The sequence below is a fragment of the Cryptomeria japonica genome, chromosome 11, assembly GCF_030272615.1.
Source record: "Cryptomeria japonica chromosome 11, Sugi_1.0, whole genome shotgun sequence".
Taxonomy (NCBI): Eukaryota; Viridiplantae; Streptophyta; class Pinopsida; order Cupressales; family Cupressaceae; genus Cryptomeria; species Cryptomeria japonica.
Window position 1 is genome coordinate 172,451,797 of NC_081415.1, and position 24,280 is coordinate 172,476,076.

At 33.4% G+C, this 24,280-nt stretch overlaps 1 pseudogene; it reads right to left on the minus strand.

Annotated features, from left to right (window-relative positions):
* Positions 1 to 8,245: 8,245 nt before the first annotated feature.
* Positions 8,246 to 23,595, minus strand: LOC131036981 (ricin B-like lectin EULS3; annotated as a pseudogene).
* Between the last annotated feature and the right edge of the window lie 685 nt (positions 23,596 to 24,280).

Sequence of the window (24,280 nt, forward strand, 5' to 3'; positions counted from 1 at the left end):
ATATAAGAGGCATACAATATGCATTACAAAAATGGTCGTGTAATGTGTTGATTATAAAGAGGTTTCCATCAAGTTCTACATATCTTTGAATATAACCTAAAAAAATGATTAGTATAGCCTAACACAATAGGATGCCATCTTAGAAATTAGGATCTTAGGACACTAATCATTATAAAAAAGATATAAAATAAATAAATTAAGAATAATACACACAAAAAGTTAACAGATTACACAAGATATACGTGGGAAAAACCCTTTTGGGTTAAAGACCCCAGAAAGCATCATTTTATCAAAACACTTACAAAATATAGTCTATAACAAAATAGACGTGAACTTGGGGACACTTCTCCTTACTTCTACATGGCCAATAATACCTCTTATTTATAGTCATATAACTCAACCATCGATCTCCAAATTACCTTACCTCTCAAATGAGAGAAAACCTCCTTGAATATAGGAGGAAAGTTGGCTTCAGTAGTCACACCTTTTCAATAATCCCCATTCATAAACAATTAATAATCCAATAGTATCTTATTATAATTATTTACAATGGGATATACTTAATAAAACATATAGTATATAAAGTTTTATAACCTTATATGAGAACAATATATAAATGCTATCAAGGTATGAACCCTAATAATATTATGTTTTAACAATAACCAACTATATATTACAAGATTATAAATCAAAAACTCAAAGAAATATGAAACAAAATAATTAAACTTAAAACACAATGTTAAAATGGAGAAATCATTTGAGAAAAAAACAAAAAAAAACTTGGCCAAGGAGACAATGAAGATATATATTATCTTCAATATAGAAATTACATACAATCCTTGCCTTTTCCTGCTCTATCTTTAATCTTGCAATATCTACTGATCGAGTTTTTTAACTATTTCTAATTACCCACACATTTGCCCTTTAAATGGGCCAACCAAGTTCATTATCATATCCCAACACACCATTTTGTTAAATCCAATAATTCAATGCAAAGGATAGGGTAGGCTTCAACAATTTTATTCATGTACTTAATTTGAATACCTAGTTATTAGTTTCTAAGCAGCCAAATGGTTATTATTTATAACCATGAGTTCTTTTATGTTTATAATAGCCAAACAAGATGAAAAAAAATCTCATAATTATTGGTGTAGGTTTTTATTTTCCTAGTTGGGTATTTATTTTTCCTTAGACATGGGCTTTTCCTATACTTTTTATTAATTTTTTTTAGGTTAATAAATTGAGTTTTGAAAGGAAGTTAAGGTAGCAGAAAAACTTAGTACTCTAACCTTGAGAAAATGGTTATGGAGGGACACACATTTCTGTGTTGAATAAGGGGAAGTCTTTCTTGTAGTAAAAGGTAGCTCATTCTAATTATAAATTCTAAGAGAGCTCCATTATCTCAAGGGACAAAAAATTTCATTCTTCAAAAGCTCTATTACTAGTGGTAGAGGAGCCTCATGAAGTACACCTTGAAGCGAATTTATTTTGGGATATCCTAATGAGAAGACTCTCTTCTACTTCAAAAATTTTAAAACTATTTTTCTTTAGGAGACATAGATTTTGATAAAGATAAATGGGTTTTACATGGACCTGAAACCAAAAGTTTTACAAAAGCCGACCATCAGCCAAACATACATAAACCAATAGGAAAATAGCAGAGCACCCCAGGACAATCACGAAAGAAAAATAGACATAGACAACAAAACAAAACAAAATAAAAGCACTCAATTAAGAGAGTTCACCAGCTGCTTGTTCTTCAGGATGCAAATCTTATTGATTTCCTCCAGCTCCTCCATAATGAATCTTGAGGTGCCCTTATGGCTACTCCTATTTCTGGTCCTAGAACTAGGACCTATGGTTTTGTTTTCTCCAGTAGCCATGTCTTCACCTCCAAGATCTTTATCAGGTTCACTGTGGATGGATACGTATTTCGTAACCATGACATTGATCTTTTCGAGCCCCTCTATACTATTATTCATGGCTTCCTTTCTTATGTCGACCAGGTTCTTGAGGTTTTTCTTTATCTCCGCCCTAAATTGTTCCATCTTTTCAATTCTTTGTTCATGGTTGCATTTCATCACCTCGACATCTTGGGAGAGCTTCTGGATCATAATCACAAGCTTCTCAAATTTGCTAGGCTCAGGTGAGGCTGTGAAGATATCAATAATCTCCTTTAACCCCACTTTGAGGGTATGAATTTCTCTCTCCACCTACTTCCAACAGTTCTCCCGGCTTCTTGTCTCTTCCATCACCAGGTTCATCAGAGTACTATTCATCTGTTTTAGTAGACATAGTTAAGATCTATGCCTCATGCACTTTTGAACAAAAAATTAAAGATATGTCTCATGCACATGTATATGATTTAAAAGAGTTTTCAATATTCACCAGAACCAAAAGAGTATTCATTGAACATATACTTGCAAAACTTACAAAAATAATATATCAAATGTAGAAGAAATGGAAAGATTGAGTTGAGTCTCATATTGTTCATACCAATAAAATAGTATTGTTAGTTGAATATTAGTCATAAAAATTGGGATAATTTTCTCATAGAATGTATATTGTTCATTTTTTCTCATAAATAATAATTGACACTAAATCTCCTATGTGTGTGAACCTTAAGGTCTCAATCATTACTTTAACTTTTACCAAAAGCATGAATTGTGCTTGTGGATCTTGATAGTACCAAGAAGCTCTAATATAATGACAATCAACCCATAAATAAAATATTCTTATAAATCTACACAAAGCGTCTCGAAATTTTATTTTTGAATATTTTCTAGACAACTAATACTAAACTAACTAAAGACTATAGTAACACTATGGGATAGTGAAAAGTAGAAACTACTTTAGCAACTAACCTATCTTATGTTCACTTGTGAAAGGAAAATGGATAGAAGGAGCATACATTTAGAAAAAAAGATAGAGTTAGAGTGACAAACAAAGAGGGTGATAAAAGTACTATGAAAGAAGGGCGACTGGTAAAATTTGTTTATGACACATGACTATATAAAACTAAATATTTTTGGAGGGGAAGATAAAAAGAGTCAAAACCACAAATAAAGGATCAATAATGGCACCATGTGAAGATCCAAATGAACCAATTTGAGATTGTAAATTCAGATTATATATCTAATAAAGTGAATTATGTAAGTTCATTGTGAATACATAGATATTTAGTCACATTAGAAAATCATAATTTTGTACTTGACCATATCAAAATGAGGCTTAGAAAAAATTTCTTAGTCTTTAACAATAAATAGTTTTCTAGTTGTATGTTCATTTTATTAACATATCAAAATACATTACAATATATTTTTCCTCAAACCTTCCAATATCTAATTAACAAATTTACTCTAAAATGGATTTTTTTTTTATATTTCAAATATTAATTTGTAAACTTTATTTCACATGTTATAAAATTTGTTATTTTATTTTAAATTTTCAAAATATTTTCAAGAATTTTAGCAATGCTTGATAAGAAAGCATTATATCCTAATATGATATTCATTGATGTAAATTTTTAATTTAACATGAGAAATCATAATATGAATGAAATTTTTTAACTTCTATCTAATATACCATACCACATATGAATAGAAACCATGTACTATAAACTAGAGAACTTGTTTATATATAAGATCAGGTACACAGATGCCAACTGCATATACTCCTGATCTCTACACTTTCAAAGTTATAGAATAGGAATATCCATAACCTTAATATAACATATTTATAGCAAATATATATCTTTATAGTTCATGTATCATGATGATCCTTTAAGTAGAAGGGAGAGATCTTCTAGAGTTGGTTGTCCTGCTTGTTCCATTTCCACAACATAACTTTAGTGCCCTCTTCAATGCCTCCATGCTTCCTATCACCTTGGAATGAATCCAAGTTAAGGCCAATGTAATTTTCCATCCATATAGTAGATCATAATCGACCCCAACTAAGATTGATGAAATTATTAAATATAATAGAATAGGCATACAAGATGCATTACAAAAATGATGTTGAAATTTGTTGATTGAGTATAAACAGGTTCCCATCAAGTTTTGTGTATCTTTGAATATTACTTATTAAAATTATTAATATAGCCCAACACACTCTCATACCATGTTAGAAATTAGGACTTTAGGATACTAATCAATATAAACAAGATACAAAATTAATAAATTAAGAATCATACAAACAACACATTAAACAAGATATACATGGGAAAAACTCTTTTGCGTAAAAGACCACATAAAGCATCATTTTATCAAAACACTTACAAAATATAGTCTATATCAAAATATACTTGAACCTATGGACACTTAGACTTACTTCCACGTGACCAGTAATACCTCTTGTGCATAATCATACAACTTACGATTGATCTCCAAATTACCATGCCTTTCAAACAAGAGAGAACCTCCTTAGACATAAGAGAAATGATGGCTTTACTAGTTTGAATAGTTTCAATAACCCTAATTCATAAATAATTAATAATATATTAGTTATTTGGTTATAATTATTTCAAATGGGATATTCTTAATAAAACATATAATATATAAGATTTTATAACCTTACATTATAACAATATATAAATGTTATGAGGGTACGACCCCTAATAACATTATGTTCTAATAATAACTAACTATATATTGCAAGATAATAAAATCAAGAACTCAAAGAAATACAGAACAAAAATAATTAAATTTATAACTTAGTGTTTACATGGGGAAACCATTTTAGGAAAAAAACATTGCACCAAGGAGAGAGGCCAATATCTATATTATCTGCATGATAGAAATTATATACAATCCTTCCTTTCTCCTCTATCTTTAATCCTTAAATATTCTACACGTGGAGTTTTTTCACACCTTCCAATTACACCCACATACTACTTTTGGCCTACTTATATAGGACTTTAAATTTTTAAATGTTTAAACCAAGTTGATTATCAAATTATAACACTCCATTTTGGTAAATCCAACAATTTAGTGCAAATGATAATGTAGGATTCAATAATTTTATTCATGTACTTTATTTTGACACCTCGGTGTTATTAGTTTCTAACCAACCTAATGGTTATTATTTATAACCATGAGTTTTTATTATGTTTAATAATAGCCAAACAAGATTTTAAAAAACCTCATAATTATTGGTGTAGGTTTTTATTTTCCTAGTGGGGTATTTATTTTCCCTTAGACATAGATTTTTCTTACGATTTTCATTAAATTTTCTTAGGTTAATACATTGAGTTTTGAAAGGAAGTTAAGGTAGAAAAACAATTTAGTACTCTAACCTTGAGAGAAGGGTTATGGAGTTGAATAGGGAGAAGCCTTTGTTGTAGTCATAGGTAGCTCATTCTCCTTATAACATCTAAAAGAGATCCCATTATCCCAAGGGAAAAAAGATTCATTCTTCTAAAAGTCTATGACTAGTGGTAAAAGAACCTCATGAACTACATCTCGAGGTAAAAAAAAATGATCTCCTAGTGAGGAGAAGCTCTTCTACTTCAATATTTTTTAAATCTCTTCAGGATACATATTTAAGATATGTCTCATTCCTTTTTGTTAAAAAAAGAGACATCTCTCATGCACATGCATATGATTTAAAAGTGAATCGAGAAAAAGACTTACCAGATGAATGTGCACTTCTATGAAAGGATAAACTTTTTCAATCATCACCAATATCAAACAATATTTACTGAAAGCATGCTTGCAAAACCAAAAATAGTAATACATCAAATGTAGAAGAAATGGGAAGATTGAGTTGAATCTCATATTGTGCATACCAACAAAATACAATTGTTACCTAATTATTAGTCATAAAAATTGGGGGATAGTTCTCATAGAGACTATATTGTTCCTTTTTCTCATAGATAAGAATGGACACTAAATCTCCTATATGTGTGAAACTTAAAGTCTAATGCAGGAGAATCTCTAGTCTATGAGCAATCTTGCATCAGCCAAAAATATTTCCTTTCAGTTTAGTTCTTGTTTAGTTTAGTGTGCAGTTTTTTGTGTTCTTACCAGTAGCTATCGGTAGTTGCTTGCTTTTCATTGCAGATCCTATTTTCGGTTTCTAGGGTAGTTCATATGCTTAATTCCATATTTTCAATCCTTTTGGATTATTTTCCGGCTAGTTATCACTCCTGGATGACTGTTTCTAGGTTCTGGGATAGTTCTTATGCTTACCGGTTAACTTTCCTTCATTACCGAAGAAGCTCTTAGCATGTGGATATTTTTGGGGTCTTGTATGATGTTCTTGGGCATGTGGTTGACCTTCTTGCTTCTCTAATCTTCTTGGTTGTTATTTTTTGGAAGGGTTTCTTTCATTCTTAGGGCCGACCTAGTTGCATGTTTCATTTTCTTGCATTGGTAAATGAAATATTTTGAGGCCAACCTAGATATGTTCCAAAGGGTATATATATGGCACTATGTAATCATTTGTAGAAAAAAGGAAGTAGAAACTATAATAAGGATTGAGATTGGTGATTAGTGATCCGGTTGATTCTGAGAGTCCTGATTGGATTGTATCTGGCTTATAGCCTGCATGTAACTGATTAACTACCGGATGTTCTATGATGATTGTATGAACATAACCAATTGGTTTCTGGGGGTTCTAAGATAATAATATGATCTATTTTTGTAATCTTTCTATGTTTTCTTGTTGCTTTCATTGTGTTACTCTTGTTGCATAAGCTAGTTAATTTTCTTTTGAGGGTTTCACCAGTTATGGCTGCATCAATGTCTCAATTATTACTTATCACTTTTAGCTAAACAATGAATTGTTCTTGTGGATCTTGCTAGTACCAAGAAGTTCTAATATAATGAAAATCCACCCATAAATATTTTTTTCTTAAAAATATACACAAAACCACTACAAAAGGTCAGTTTTTTTCTAGTTTCTAGATAATTATTACTAAACCAACTAAGACTATAGTAACTCTATGGGATAGTAAAATGCAGAAACTACTTTGGCAACTAGCCTACCTTATGTTAACTTGTGAAAGAATAGGGATAGAAGGACACATTTAAGAAAAAAGCATAGGGTTAGAGTAATGAACAAAGAGGGTGAGAAAACTAGTGTGAAATAAGTGTGACTAATTAAATTTGTTTATAACACATAAATATGCATATCTAGCTCTCCTATATGAATAAGAATTTATGGCCAGGGGGAATATAAATGCTTACAAATAATCCACTTCAATTTGAAATTTATGATGTTGAGATAACAATAGTTAGAAGAAACCTTTTGAAGGAAAAAAAGAAAAAGGGGAGGGTAGAACTATTTATGACCTCAATGATCCTAAAGAGAAACCACCAACATTGTTCGATATAATAACAAATGACTCATGAAAAAAAGAAGTCTTATTCACCAAATGGGTTAGAATATTGTGAGGTGATTTTAAAGGGGAGGCACATATGAGTTTTAAGTTTAGAAAAAAATAAGGTTCTAAGAGTAAATACTACAAACTAAATATTTTTGGAGGGAAATATAAAAAGAATAAAAAACATACAAATATAGGATCAATAATGATACCATGTTATCAAGATCCAAATGAACCAATTTAAGATTGTGAATTTAGATTAAATACATCTAATAAATTTAATTATGCAAGTCCATTGTGAATACATAGATATTTAGTGATGTGAGAAAATCATAATACTATCCTTGACCATATGAAAATGAGTCTTGAAAGAATTTCTTATTCTTTTATAATAAATAGTTTGCTAATTGTATGTTCATTTTATTAACATAACAAAATATATTAAACAATAATTTTTTTCAAAAAACTTCTAATATAAAATGATAATTAATAACTTCACTCTAAAAAGGATTTAAGTTTTGTATTTCAAAAATTAATTTGTAAACTTTATTTCACATGTTATAAAATTTGTTATTTTATTTAAAACTTTTCTAAGAATTTGAAGGAATGGTTCATAAGGAACCCTTCTATCCTAATATGATATTCATTAATGCAAAGATTTTAATTGATAATGAGAAATCATAATATGAATGAAAATGTTTACTTTCTATCTAATAATATAGCATACCACATATGAATAGAAACCATGTACTAAAAAACTAGAGAACTTCTTTATATATAAGATCAAAAACATAGATGACAACCGTATATACTCCACATCTCCATACTAACAAAGTTACAGACTAAGAATATCCATAACCTTAAGATAACATACTTGTAGCAAATATATATCTCTATAGTTCATATATCATAATAATCCTTCTAGTAGGAGGGAGAGATAATCCAAACTTGGTTTTCCTGTTTGTTCCACTTCCACAACACAACTTTAGTACCCTCTCTGATGCCTCCATGGTTCCTATCACCTTGGAATGCATCCAAGTTGAGGCCAATATCATTTGCCTTCCTTATGGTCTTGTACCCATATCCCATGTCCTCACTCTCACTTCACAGAACACTCTCATCATAGGAGCCATCCTCATACTTGGTCAACAATACCTACCATGAAACAATTCAATACTTTATCATCAAAATCCATATACAGTCACTAGGCCAAAGTAAAAAACATCCTGAAATAAAGAACCTCTACAATGAAACAATTATAATCTACTCGAAAAGAATCACTTGAAAACAACTTCCTGGCATGCAATAGGGGCATGACGAAGGGCCTGCCCAGTAACCTTGTTCACAAGACAAAACGATGGATGACCCATTGTCTCACTCACACGGTTTCTCCATGTCTCATATTTTACCCATTGTTGTATATATATACAAAATACATATGCATCAAAAGTGACCAGAGAAAGCAACTATCATTAAAACAACCTGACTTTACTTCTAACTGCATATCAACTTATAGAAAGAAAATTCAATAGAAAATACTAGTATAGGAGATTCTATGAGATTTTGTAAAGATCAAGGGCACAATGAAAATCACACAAAAGAGAGACAATAGCTTGACAAGAACAAACTATATTCTCATCAATATACAAAAGTGATCAACTCGACTAACCAATACAATGAACATGGGCCTACATATATAGGCAAGGCTAAATGGCTATGTGAGAACACAATCATGACATGTGTCTCCATGAGAAACAAGGGTAGGTAATAAAAATTAGGGGTAGGTAGGAGAAATAATATAATATTCCACAAGAGGTGGAACACCCATTGAATGTGGAATGTAACAGCAAGATAAGACCACAAAAGGTGGAATTTCTTCTACAAGAATCATCACTATGTGCACACTTTTCTTAGTTTCTCATATCCAAACTATGATGAGATGCATTATCCTAAGTCAACTTAAGTAAAGTGTAATTTTATCCTATAAAAATAAATAATTACACTAACACCCCCTTAAGTGCAACTTAGGGGAATGAAGACCCAAGTCAACAATGCAAGATGGGTGATGGATACTAGGCCATGATAGTTACCCATGTACAATTAAAAAATGCAAGCAAAACCTATGCAATGCAATCTCTCAGAAATAGAGAAAAGGAGAAAACAGAGTGGGAAAAAATTCCCCCCAAAAGAGAGATAAATTTACAAAGAGACTCTCAAAGAAGAGGGACAAAACCTCAAAGAGGAAAAATTTCCCCCCATAAGAGAGGAATGAGAGGTTAGGTGACTCCCCCTAATGAAACATCCAGCACCCCAAGAGAGCTTGCAACTACTGGAACTTACTCTTAGTGAAGGGTTTGGTGAATATGTCTGCAACCTACTCCGTTGTAGGACAATACTACAAATCAATGACCTGGTCCTGAATCAACTCTCGAATGTAGTGCATATGAATCTCCATGTCTTTGGTCCACTGATGCTAAACCAAGTTCTTTGAGATTGTAATAGGACTTTGATTGTCACAATGCAGAACTATCAGTCATGGAGTGAAGAACCCAAACTCTGTGAGAATATGCTGAAGCCAAATAGTCGCAGTTTTGGCATTAACATCCCCTCGATAGTCAGCCTTAGTTAAAGAGAGAGAAATAGCATGCTTCTTCTTTCTCTACCAACAAATGGGGCCCAAACCAAGGTGGAAGCTGTAACCAGAAGTATACTTATGATCATCAATATTTCTAGCCCAATAAAAGTCTATGTATCTGACCAACCAGAGTCCTGTTCCTATTGCATGGTGAGTCCCATAATTATGTGTACCCTAAATGTAGTGTAGGATGCATTTGGTGGCTTTCCAATGAAGCTCATGTGGTTCTTCATGAAGTGGGAAACCATGCCAACCACAAATAAAATTTTAGGGTGTGTGTGAGTCAAGTAGATGAGACTAACCACAAGTTGATGATAGAATGTGGCATCAACTAGTGGAGAAGAGAACTTAGCCTCAATCTTGACTCTTGAAAGAAAGGGAGTCAATGCAGGCTTACAATCAGTCATATGAAACCATGCAAGTAGATCAAGAGCATACTTGGGCTGCGAAAGTGTAATCCTAGAATATGACTGTGAAATCTCTATCCTGAGAAAGTAGTGCAAAACACACAAGCCAGTCATAGAAAATTTGTCATGAAAAGAAGATTTGACACTACTAAAGATGGATGAGGTGTTCCCTGCAATGATCAAATCATCAACATAGGGCACAAGTATCAAGTGTGAGTCATCCTATCCCAAAATTTTGACATTTAGATTGGAATGACACCTGGTGAACCCTGCTAATGAAAGGAAGGAATCCATCTTGGCGTACCAAGCCCTAGGGGCTTTCTTAAGGCCATAGAGAGATTTCCCCAAGCAGAAAACCAATGAAGAATCTTGGATGAAACCCTATGGATGCTCTATATATATCTCCTCATCAAGATCCTCATGTACAAAAGCACTCTTAACATCCATCTGATGTACAACCCAACCATGAGTTGCAACAATAGAAAGTGTCAAGTGAATGGATTTCATCTTAGTGACAAACGCAAAGGTCTCAGTGTAGTCAACACTTGGAACCTGAGAGAAACCTTTCGAAACAAGTTGAGCCTTATACTTATCCACACTAATATCCATTACAAACTTGGTCTGATAGATCAAATTAAATCAAACCATATTTCTCCTCTTAGGGAGAGGGACTAACTCCCAAGTGTTGTTCCTCATCAAGGAACTATACTCTTCCTCCATAGCTTGGTCCCACTCGGGAAACCCTGATGCTTCCTAAAATGTCTGTGGATTGGAAGTGATAGCAATGTATGCATGTAGGAGGTCCTGATACTATGATCAATTTCTCCATGTATCTGAAGGATCCCCAACAAGAGAACGTGTTGACTCAAGTGTCTGTTGAGCCCAACAAGGTCTAGGTGGAGGTGGAGGACAAGGCTCCTCAACTGCCAGTGGACCCTGAAGAGGTGTAACATTGTGAATCGTAATTGAAGGAGTTAGCATCTAAATCACTCTCATCACTATCCACAATGGAGGAAGGTAGAGGAGGAAATGACACTAAGCTAGGAGAGCTTTCCTCAAAATGAACACTCCTCTCAATAAACCTCTCATGTGTCTCTAGATCCATCAATCGATATGCCTTAAAACCCTCAAGATATCCAACAAAAATACAAGGCCTACTTTGAGGTTCCAATGCCTTGTGTTTCTGCAGAGGAATGCGAGCCCATGCTAGACACCCAAAGACTCTGAAATGTCTCACAATCAGTTTCCTACCAGCCCAAGCCACAAAAGGAGTAATACTCATCAAATCTTTATGAGGAACCTAATTTTGGATGTGATTAGCACAACTGATAGCCTCTACCCAAACGGTGGGATCAAGAGAACGTGAATGTATCATACAGCTAGCCATTTCCTTGAGAGTTCTATTCTTACATTTTGCAACTCCATTTTGCTGTGGAGTGTAGGCAACAAAATGTTGAAGATCAATCCCCTCAAATGTACAAAGATCCTCAAGTCTTTTGTTCACATATTCCCTTCCATTATCTATGTGAATGATCTTGACCACTTTCCCTAATTGCTTCAACACGTGAGCCTTGAAGTCTAGAAATTTGTCAAACACTTCACTCTTATGAATAAGAAAATAGACCCAAGTGAAGCAGGAGTAGTCATCAATGAGGGTGAGGATATAGTGGGCCCTATTAAATGAAGGTGATGGAAATAGACCTGCTACAGTGTTGTGTATGAGTTGAAGAACTTCCAAATATCTCCAAGCTTTCCCCTTATCAAACTTCTCCTCGGGATGCTTTCCCATGGAACATCCTGAACATACACCCTCTAAAAAATTGATTCGAGGTAGACTTGTGACCATGTCTTTACTGCTAAGATACTGAAGATAGCAGTAGTTGAGATGACCAAACCACTCATGCCATAGCTTACTTTTAGAATTTGAATGAGTAAGCAAGGCCCTAGAAGGAGAACATGGCACAAAGTGGGATAATGAATAAATCCTTGATTTGTCATTGACTTGTCCCACTGCTATCAAGGCATCATTATCAAGTTCTTTTACCATAACTGAATCAGGTATAAACTTAACCTTTTTCCCATTCCCATAGTGAGTGATTTGGTAGACAGAGAGAAGATTGGTAGACAAGTTAGGACCACAAAGAACATTCTCAAATATTCCATCATCCATGGAAACCAAACCTTTCCCTTCTACCTCAACTTGTGTATCATCAACTATGTAAATGTGAAATACCTTTGATGGCTCCAATGAATAAAACTTGTCCTTTGTACAACCCATGTGATAAGAGGCACCTAAGTCAAGTATCCACTACTATGAAGAATCTACTGTAGCTACAAATGCTTGCCCTTTTCCCTTAGACTATGAGGAACTAGAAGGAGATGATTACTTCTTGTTGTAGATGAATGGAAAATTGATGTTTTTCTTCTTAAGGAGATTTGCCAACTCATCAACTTGCTTGGTGTGGCATCAATGCTCATCATGGCCATTCTTTTTGCAATAAGAACAAGTTGGGTTTTCCTTCTTAGGTGGATTCCGCTTCTTGGAAGAGGATGAAAAATCACCTTGTGATGGAGAGGATGATTTTCCTTTTTCCTATTGTGGCTTTGACTTAGTTTGCTTCTTCTTCTTATTGGAATCTTTTCCTTGATTCCCTTGACTCCCTTGATTAGCCACCAAAGCCTTTAACTTTTAAGACTTGAGAATCCCCATGTTCAACAACTTAGGTTGTTCCAACATCAACATTTATGTGAAAGCATCAAATGAAGGCATAGTGTAGGAACTCCCCACTATCAAACAATGAGTTTGGAAGATAGAAATAAATGTTGCATATTCAGGTGAACGCTTGTCCAACAAGTTGAATATCAATTGAGCATCTTTTTTGTCAATTCCACAATCCTTAAGCTTTTCTCTTAGGTCATTTTATTTGGTGACATAATCTTGGATTCTATCAAAACTCTTGGGATACAAGTTGGTGAGCTCATTATCAATCTTATAGCCTCTGATTTCATCAAATTGACCATACAATTTCTAAAATACATCCCAAGCCTCTTTGATTATAGAATACTTCTCAATGTGAAAAAAGAGGTCATTTGATACATACTTATGCAAAGTTCCAAGAGCCATGTAATTTTTAGTGATTCATTCTAATTGAGCATTAGGATCATCTTTAGCATCTGCTAGTGCTTCTATTTTTCCATCTATGAATTGTGTGAGTCCTTTTTCCATTAGTTTGCTCCATGCTTTTATTTTCCAAGATGCATAGTTATGTGGAGTTAAAGCTAGAGATTTATGAGGACCTATAGAAATAAAAATGAAAGAGCAAAAGGAAAGAGAGGCATAACCACACAAGACACCCCCCCAAATTCACTCAATCAAAGAACCTTCCCAAAAATGATGATTTGGTACTTTATACTTAGTGCATGTACAATGGTCCACTTGCAAAAAATGGTGAAGTGGACTTCTAATTTCAACTTTACAACTACCTCAAAGTGGCCAAAGGAGACTCAAACTTAAAGTACAAGAGATCTAAACTAAGATCCAAGCCATTTACAAGTACCAAGTAAGCCACAAAGGATGAATTTCTGAAAGTATAATATTCAATCAAAATGCCTACAAACTGATGACAAATTATGAAAGTAGATGAAAAAATATGCACTTTCAAAAAAAACGGCACCTAAAAAAGAGGTCATATCAACCCAAACGAAGCCTTTCAAGTTGGAAACTTGAGGATTGGATAGGTAGAGCTGAGAGATTCTGAAAATTATGAAAAACCTATTCACCAAAATCAAAAAATAACCACACCATTGCAGAGAGCATAAAAAATTAGCCCAAATCAAAACACATTGCACCCAAAAAGGAGGAAAATTGAGCAAGTTATGGGCCTCCAAAGTTGACACAAAAAATCAAACTGCCCAATGAAGAGGGGTCTCAATGTTTCAAAAAGGTGTTGCCGTAAGCTGATGTCAACAATTCATTGTGTTAAATTTTATGGTCATATGACCATCAAAATGGTCGTCGCACCCTTCTCCTTGGTTGTACGAATAGACGACGTGGCAACTAACTGTGTGAGACCATACTGTACAGTGGAGATGATGTGTCATAGAGTGTCATGCCCATGAGCTAGTGGCCACTTAGCATATGGAAGATGTGGGTCCTATCAGAGGGAGTAAGGTTCAGTGGGGTTGGTCGCACAGAGCGATGAGCACTGCCAGTAGCTATCGCCGGTAGCGATGGTCGGGGTCGGTAGTGAAGTCGTCGGGGCTGGTAGTGAAGCCGTTGGTGGCCAGGTTCGACAACATTGCAGGGACGACAGGAGGTCGTGACAGGGCCAGTAGTCAACAGCACAAGGGTTGAAGCTGTATGACCGTCATTGGGTTGCAAGAACGTTGGAGCTGCTATGGATAGTGGTACACCGTACTACTCGAATTGGGTTAAAAAATTCTCCAACACCCAAAATTGGACTTTCGCTAAAATAGGTCAACTTTATACTTGATCTTGTATGGAAATGTCCTCCTGGATGCAACGGTGAGGTCAAAAATGCTCTAGGATGCCTCCAAAATATGCAGTACCTCAAATCCAAAATTAAAAGCCTTCCAAGATGTCTCCCAAAACAAATCAATGAAGCCCCAATGGCTTTGATACCATATGAGATTTTGCCAAGATCAAGGGCACAATGAAAATCACAAAAAGAGAGACAATAGTTTGACAAGAACAAATGGTACTATCATCAATATGAAAAAGTGATCAACTTGATTAACCAATACAATGAATATGTGCCTACATATATAGGCAAGGCCAAATGGATATGTGAGCACACAATAATGATATGTGGCTCAATGAGAAACAAGGGTAGGTAAGACAAAGTAGGGGTAGGTAGGATAAATAATATAATATTCCACAAGAGGTGGATCAATCTCTGAATGTGGAATGTAACAACAAGATAAGACCACCAAAGGTGGAATTTCTCCTACAAGAATCATCCCTATGTGCACAGTTCCCTAAGTGTTGCATATCCAAACTATGATGAGATGCATTATCCTAAGCCAACTTAAGCAAAGTGTAATTATATCCTATAAGAATAAATAATTACACCAACAAATTCATATATACCTAAGTTGGGTCACTTGGATTATAGTAAACAAGCATTGCCCATCCATCCCTGATACCTAGAGCATAATCAAGATTGGCCTTAGAGAAGACCTTCACAATCTACCCCTGTGGAAAGTTGTGGCGCCTTTGTTTCTCACTGTAATTGTACTTAGATTGAAATCAACACTTTTTCTCCCTATCACTACATCTTTGGCTCTCATACTATTACTAGTATGTCATTCTTGCTTATAGCTTAGGAAATAAGATGCAGAAAGAAATCAAAAATGAAAATGAGTGTGTGTGTTGTCTTTGTGGTTTGAGGTTTGATGGTGTTTATATAGGGTAAGAAAAGGAATATTAGTTCATAAAGATGTGTGAGTGGAAGGGAATGGAATAAAACTTTTCTTTCAACTTTACATTAGAATTAGTTCTTTGAAGTGATAATAGAGAAAAAGATAGAATTCATTAGAATTAATTAGTTGTCATCCAAAAATAGGTGGCATATATAGAATATAATGATTACACCATATGCATTATATTATTTATGAAAAATGTAAAAGCATACATAACACATTTGAGCTATTTAATAATGGTACATGAAAGTAATGCTCTTTCATAGAATGCAATGATTGTTGAACATGAAAGAAATATATTTGTTGAAATTTGTTTTGAACAAAATAGATTTATTGAGAAAACTTAGGAATCTTTAAGCTACCCTCCTAAAGTAAGTGATGTAGTCTCATGGAAGAAAGTTTTCATAACTTTGAAGAAAATACAATCAACTTATGTAAATTCAATCTAACAACCTCTATGTGTACTTTTAATGTTTGCATGAACCATTTTGTGCATATACTATAATAATTGTAGTTAATTGGATTACATTTCTTTGAATAGTTTAATGAAACAATTTTCTTATGTTAAACATGCTTTTACATTTCTAAAACATGCCCATTAAGGCAATTGTGGCTACCATGTATAATAAAAATCTAGTTTTAATTATTCTATGATGGATGTTAATTCTCTATTCCAAATTTGTAGTTTTTTCATGCCTTAGGAGGATGTTAACAAAGGTTATAGAGATTGACTATAAATGCATGAAAACATCTTCAAAAGCATAATTTTTTGCATGTGTTGTAATCAATGGAGTCTATGGGGCCTAACATTATTTTAAAAATGTATTCTCATGCATAAAACAATGTACTAAATGAGACTTTCTAATAAAATGTCTCAAATAAATATAATCCCATAGAATTCAATATAACATGACATGCACAAAAAAGGTTTGTCAAAAAAGATCAAAAATTTTAATTAAAGACACATGCGTGTACATTTCACAAGCATGTCCATGAAGACACTTGTAACCATAATATCTAATTAAAATCTACTTTTGATTATGGTATGATGGATGTCCATGGCCAATTCTAAAGCTTTATCTTTATCATAACCTAGAATAATGCTAACAAAGTTTGTGGAGATTTACCTTACATCAAAATCTCCTTGAAAACATGATTTTCTATATATGCTATAGTGATTTTAATTTATTGGGCAATTTTTTTTTCTAAATATAGTCTAATGACCAATGATCCGATGTCCATTAAGGATGCCTTCTTCAATTTTAATAGTGGCTTATTTTCATCTGAACATGGTGTTATGAACCAAAAGGCTCTTGAGAAATGTTTATTGTTAATCCCTAAGAAATTTTCTTGTCAGGAGGCCAATGCTCTGGGAAAAAAGATCTCACTTGAGGATATTAAATCTACTATCAGCTCACTAGCCAATGGTAAGTCCCCCAGGGATGGATGGCTTACCTATCAAATTTTATAAGCTACACTTGGATTGGATATGCTTGGAACTGCTTGCTCTGTATGAAGATGTGTTTGAGCAGGGATCACTTGGAGAAAACATCAATAGAGGTGTCATTAGACTTCTACCTAAGGGTGGGGATAAGACTTTGGTTAAAAACTGGAGGCCTATTACCTTACCGAATATCTGTTACAAGATTGTTGTAAAAGTATTAGCAAGGAGAGTTGTTGGGCTATTAAACAACTTCATTTCTGTCACTCAGATTGGGTTCATTAAAGGTAGATATATACTGGAAAATTTGATTACTGGTTGGGAGGCCATGCATTGGGCCAAAGCTGACAAGTAGAATGTTGCAATGATTCTTTTGGACCTTTAGAAAGCATATGAAAGAATAGAGTGGACCTTCATTAGAGGGATGTTGCCAAATTTTAGATTTCCTTCATATTTCTGAAGATGGATTGATATTCTCTTTAAGGACTCTTGCACAATCATTGATGTTAATGGTGAATTCTCAGAACCTATTCCCCTTAAGAGGTCTATCAAGAAAGGTTGTCCCGTTGCCCTGGCCTTATTTGTCACTATTGTTGATATACAATAAGTAATAGCATACACAAGGAGTTCAAACTATTTGATAAATTTGTTTTTGACCTTTTTTAAATTGTGGTTGCAAGTTCCCTGGGAAAATTTATACAATAAGTAATAGCATACACGAGGAGTTCAAACTATTTGATAAATACCTAAAAAGAGACACAATAATGCTATCAATTTATCCTTTATAGCATTGGTGATGAAAATAGGGCAGACAGCTAAGAGACGGGGGGTGAATTAGTTGTAACCAAATTTTATAGCAAATTACTTTAACCTCAGGTCTTATAATCAATAGTGAAAGCATAAATCAACAACACAACATGAAAATACATAACACCAATTTTTTTGATGTGGAAAACTCAATCAAGGGAAAAATCATGGTGGGAACCTACCCACAATATGATGATACCCTATTAGAAGTATATGAAATATTACAATGGGGAATGCACATGAATTCAAGAACACTTCCTAGAGCTCACATCTCATAAAGAAAAAAAAGGGAAACAACCCAGGGAAAACTCGCTTCCTTACAAACATATTTGGATCACTTCCAGAAAATCATGAACTGAGAAATAACATCCTCAATGCCTAGTTATAGCTCTGGTTAAGCACATATAACATCTCTGACACTTCTCCACACTTCTGCTCTACTTCCAAATTATTAAAACATTATTCACACACCACACACATCCTCGATACCATAATTACATAGATATTACATTTATTTATACATGACTTCAACTTGTGATCAATATCATCAAGATCGACTCAACACATATCTACTAATTACAAAAATGTAGCCATACATGCTACAATATCACATGCGGACCAAAAAAGTGTCAGCTAAGACATAGAATGGACCTAAATCACCACCTCAAATATGAAACACCTCGAAGAATTATGCATTGAACATCCACAACATGGTACAATCACCATGTAGACCAAGAACATGAAGAACACCACTGGACCAAGAAAAATCATCAATAACATGCTCAGTGATCAATGCAGACCACCAACATGAATAGAAAATGATCTAGAAACATCCACAAGCATCATGAATTACCACAACAACATCTAAAACAACTCAAATTACTAGAATCATTGTTACACCGAACTTCATGAAAAATAATCGAACTGACTATCAACCTGGAAAAATCACATGCCGAGCTCCAAATCACAAACCACTTGAGTTAAGGACACACACCATTATCCCAAATATATTTCTAGATCTGCAAACTAAGATATTACAATGTGGAGCAATACAAATCAATATACAAAACACTGCCAATATTGAACAACAGAAAAAATGGCCACAATATAGATACTCATAACCCATTTAAATCTTCATGCAGACATTTGACACTTGTAGTGAATTAAATAGAGATATCATTCTACAAACCCTTTAATCCAAAGATATTGATCATCAATATACAACATAAACCAACTAACTAAACTCCACTGCATCACTGCATTAGACATAGAAAATATGTTGACATCAATGACAACTCATTTATCAGATATCATTAGATCACATATTTGCATCACACCAACAACAATATCCAACAATCTCCCCCTTTGGAATTGATGGCAACATATGATTTGAAAAACAATCAATGTCAAAGAAATCAACAACTCTCTTAGATGGCTTTCTTCCACTATATAAATATTCTCTCCCCCTGAAATCATTATACAATTTTTCACATGAATCTCTTACCCTTTGACATCAATGACAAATACATATTTACAAACATAGAATCTCATAAATCTAAACATTTGACTACTCCCCCTAAGTAGCAGCCACCTCATCAATTCAGATCACAAAATATGACTGTGAAATGCACCAACCTTATGCATACCACCTTAGTTTTGATCAAGAGAGGAAATCACCCCAAGCTCCTCATATTAATAGCTATATGGTTAGTCTTTGAATGCAGCATGATATTTTTAAAAATATTAATAGCATTTGAATTATCACAATAAATTCCAATAGGCTCATCATACACTACTATGATATCTTTCATTATCTGCTTCATCCACACAACCTGAGTACAATTTTCAATAGCCACAATATATTCTTTCTTTGTAGGAGATAAAGAAATGGATTATGCTTTTTACTCAACCATGAAACCAATCTCTTACCCAAGAAAAATGCACCACCATTAGTACTCTTTCAATCATCAACATCTCCTACCTAATTAGCATTAGTAAAGGCACTCAAAGTAAAATAATTATCTTTAGGATACAATAAACCAAAATCAATAGCTCCTTTTAGATATCTAAAGACTCTTTTAACAACAACAACATTTGTTTCCTTAGGATTAGAATTAAATCTATCAACAAGACAAACATCATTCATGATATCTAGTCTAGTTTTAGTCAAATATAACAATCCACCAATCATCGATATGTACTTGGTCTGATTTATTTTAGGGGAATCATCTTCCTTAGTCAACTTATATCTAGTCACCATAGGGGTACCAAATGGCTTTGGATCATCTAATCCAAACTTCTTCAAAAATTCCTCCACACGCTTTGATTAAGATATGAAGATACCTTTATTTAGATTGAGTAATTTTTAATCCCAAAAAGAATTTCATCTCACCAATCATAGACATCTCAAATTCATTATGCATTTCATCAACAAACTTGTGGCATAGAATATTATTCCCTCCAAAAATAATGGCATCAACAAAAACTTCAACAATCAAAATGTTAACATTATTAATCTTGAAATATAAATTACTATCAACAATATTCTCTATTGAACCCAAGCTTCAGCAAATACTTATCCAATCTGGCATACCAAGCTATGGGGGCTTGCTTCAATCCATACAATTCTTTCTTCAATTGACAAACCATATATTTTTCATTAGTTAACTAAAATCCATCAAGTTTCTCAATGTATAGTTCATCTTCCAACTCACCATTTCGAAATGTTGACTTGATATCCATCTAATATACATTGAAATACCTGTGAGCAACATAAGAAAGAAATAATCTTACAACTTCAATTCTTGCCACAAGAGAAAAAGTGTCCTCAAAATCAATTCCTTTAATCTGTGAATATCCTTTACAAAAAAGTCTTCTTTATTCCTAACAAATTCACCTTCCTCATTCAATTTATTTCATAAAACCCATTTAGTTCCAATTGCATTTATGTCTTTCAGTCTAGGTACCAAAATCCATCAATTATTATTTTTAGTCTAATTCAATTCTTTTGCCATCACTTTTATACAATGCTCAACTTTACATGCTTCACTCATATCCATAGGTTTAATCTTATAAATTAAACAAAACTCAAATTGATCTTCTGCAATTCTTCTCCTAGTCTAAACGCCTTTATTTTTATCTCCTATAATCTAATTTTCTGAATAATTCAATCTTATATATCTAGAAGTCTTAGGATTTTCTTGAATTTCATACTCTTGTGTTCTTTCTTCTGCACTTGCACTATTACCTTCTCCTTGAGTTACTGGATTCACCAGAGTAATTTGAACTTGGTTCAGGATCTGAACTTACTTTCCTTTATCAAAACTATCATTTTGATCATCGGAATCATATCCAAAGCATCTGGGATGATACTCAGTATCTTAATCAACTTTGACATTAGCACTCTCAATTATCTTCCGCAATCTTTTATTATAGCACCGGTAGGCATTGCTTTTAGTAGAATAACCAAGAAATATTATTTCATCACATCTAGCATCAAACTTCCCTAAATATTCATCCCTTTTAATATAGCATTTACTTCCAAAAATTCTGAAATATCTAATAGTAGAAGTATGACCAAACTCTAATTCATAAGGAGTCTTAATGGTATCACCTTTGATATGCACCTGGTTAACAATGTAAACATCAGTACTCATAGATTCTCTCTAATAGATATGCAGAACATTCCCTTCAATCATCATTGTCCTAGCAGCTTCCTAAATGGTTTTGTTCTTCCTTTCCACAACTCCATTTTTCTAAGGGGTTCTCAGAGAAGACAATTGTCTCTTAATTCCATGCTCTTCATATAATGTATTGAACTCATTGGAGATAAATTCACCACCTCTGTCAGATCTCAGACACTCTAGCTTCAATCTTGTCTTTGTCTCAACCATAGCTTTGAAAATCTTGAATTTCTCTAAAGCTTTAGACTTTTCCCTTAAGAAAGTAACCCACATCATCCTTGAATAGTCATAAATCAGCATCATGAAATATCTATCTCTTTGCAAACTTCTAAATCTAGAGGGATCACATAAATCAATTTGCATAAGACCCAACAATCCATTAGAAAAATGTTTTTTTGCTTTTGAAAGAAACTCTGGTTTGCTTCCCATATTGACATTCTTTGAATATAGAGTTAGTAGGGTTCATGAATTTAGGAAGATCTCTTACTACCTGAGTGGAACTTATCTTAATCATGCTATCAAAATTTACATGACACATCCTTCTATACCACAACCAACTTTCATCAATTTGAGCAATCAAACAACTTTTGCCAGTAGCATTCAAGTGAAAGATATAACCTTTTGTCTTTGTACCTGATGCAATCTCATTTTTGGAACTACTCAAGATTCTACACTTCCCAATCTTCAATTCAGGATCATATCCCTTCTCAACCATCTATCCAACACTCTGAGAATTATGGTTTAGGTCTTCTAGTTAAAAGCACTGTAATGTTGTGTCACACTTTTATAATGGAACCTGCCAACACAACTAAAACTATTTAACTTCGATCGCATAAAAGTGGCGTTTCTAAATTGAATTTTGAAATGATGTAAACTGATCAAATGTAGAAATATGAATGAAATTTATGTCTGTTATTTTTTTTAAAAATAGGAAAATTTTGATATTTATTTTATAAATTCAAAGATAGATTTATCATTGCTAAAAAATGCTAAAAGTTAGGGGTTCTAGTCGATGTCACCAAAAGAAAAGAAAACGGACTTATTTTTTTCTGTTTTTTTTTTCCAAATAGAGAACATATATATGCAGTGTTTAAAAAAAAATTAATTTTGAAGTATATTTTTCTCATTGTAATATTTTGAAGTCCAACATAGCTAAATTTGATAGTTTTCATTTGACATAACCTTTTGACTACTAAATTTATCATTAACCAAAATAGAGAAAATTCTCTCATCTACTGAAATTTTTTTTTTTTTAAAATATCATTTAATATTTTTTTTTAATTTCTAATCAGCCTCTTTTTTAACGTTAAAAAATACAACATTTAATTAATAAAAAATATTAAAATTAATCAAAATACTAAAAAAATTCTTTGTCTAGATTTGTGACTTCGAGCTCTACAAAAGGGTATTTTTTTATTTTTGTAAAAAATATTCTGCTTGAAGAAAAAATGAGCAAAAGTGAAAAGTTTCAAAAATACAGTTTTTCACCTTTTTTGTGCCACATCACATGACACATAGGCTAGCTCGGTCAAACTCAGTTTGGTCGAAATACCCTTATTTCAAACTATAAAAAAAGATTTGAATTTAATTTTAATGGACTCATTTAAACTAAGGGAATCCGACCGAGCTAAAACCGGTCAAACTCCCAGAGCCATTTTAGGGCTAGGTAGGCACCATGCTGCCTGGGAGTAGTCTAGCCAGACTACCCTCAGTTGGCCCAAAGTGTGACACATCTCCATTATTATACCCTTCTACGTACAAGACATCATCATTATTGTTCTTACCATCAAGATAAATAGAACCTCTACCATGGATTATACCTGCTTTGTCATCACCAAACCTAACAATGCCACCATCATACTTTTCAAGGTCACAAAACTTTTCTTATCACCTCTCATATAATGAGAGCATCCATTGTGAATCACTCATTCATATTTTTCTTTAGCTTGTGCAACCAAAGATCTTTCCTCATTAATGCAACTAGTAGAATTAGTAGTTATTGGATCATCTTCCTTGATATGTATAAACACCCATTAATTATCACTTGAATTTCATTTATCAAATTCATCATCTATCACACCTTCATCAGCTGCATAATAACATCTTTTCTGAAATTTAGGCTAGTAGGTTTTCTTAGGAACTATTTCTGAACACCTTAAAGCAAAATGTCCTATCTTATTGCATGAAAAAGATTTAAGAGGCAACTTTCCTTCATACTTACTGGCTCCTTTAGGTAATATCTTGGAAATCAGTGCTTCAAGATCCTCAAGATATCACTCTTCTTCTTTAATTTCTCTCATTTCTTTCTCATATCTAGATATCCTCCTTGAAGAACTTTCACTCGAATCAAATCTTTGCTTGTCCTTTCTAGAAACAATGGATTTGAATGTAGATTCTACCTTAGGAAGAGAATCACCAAATTCACTTAATTCAAAAGTTGATAGCTTACCAATCAACAGGTCTCTAGTCACATCAATCATGGCCAGGATCTCCTCAATAGTAGCAACTTTATGTTTGTAGGATGCAGGAAAGGATCTAAGA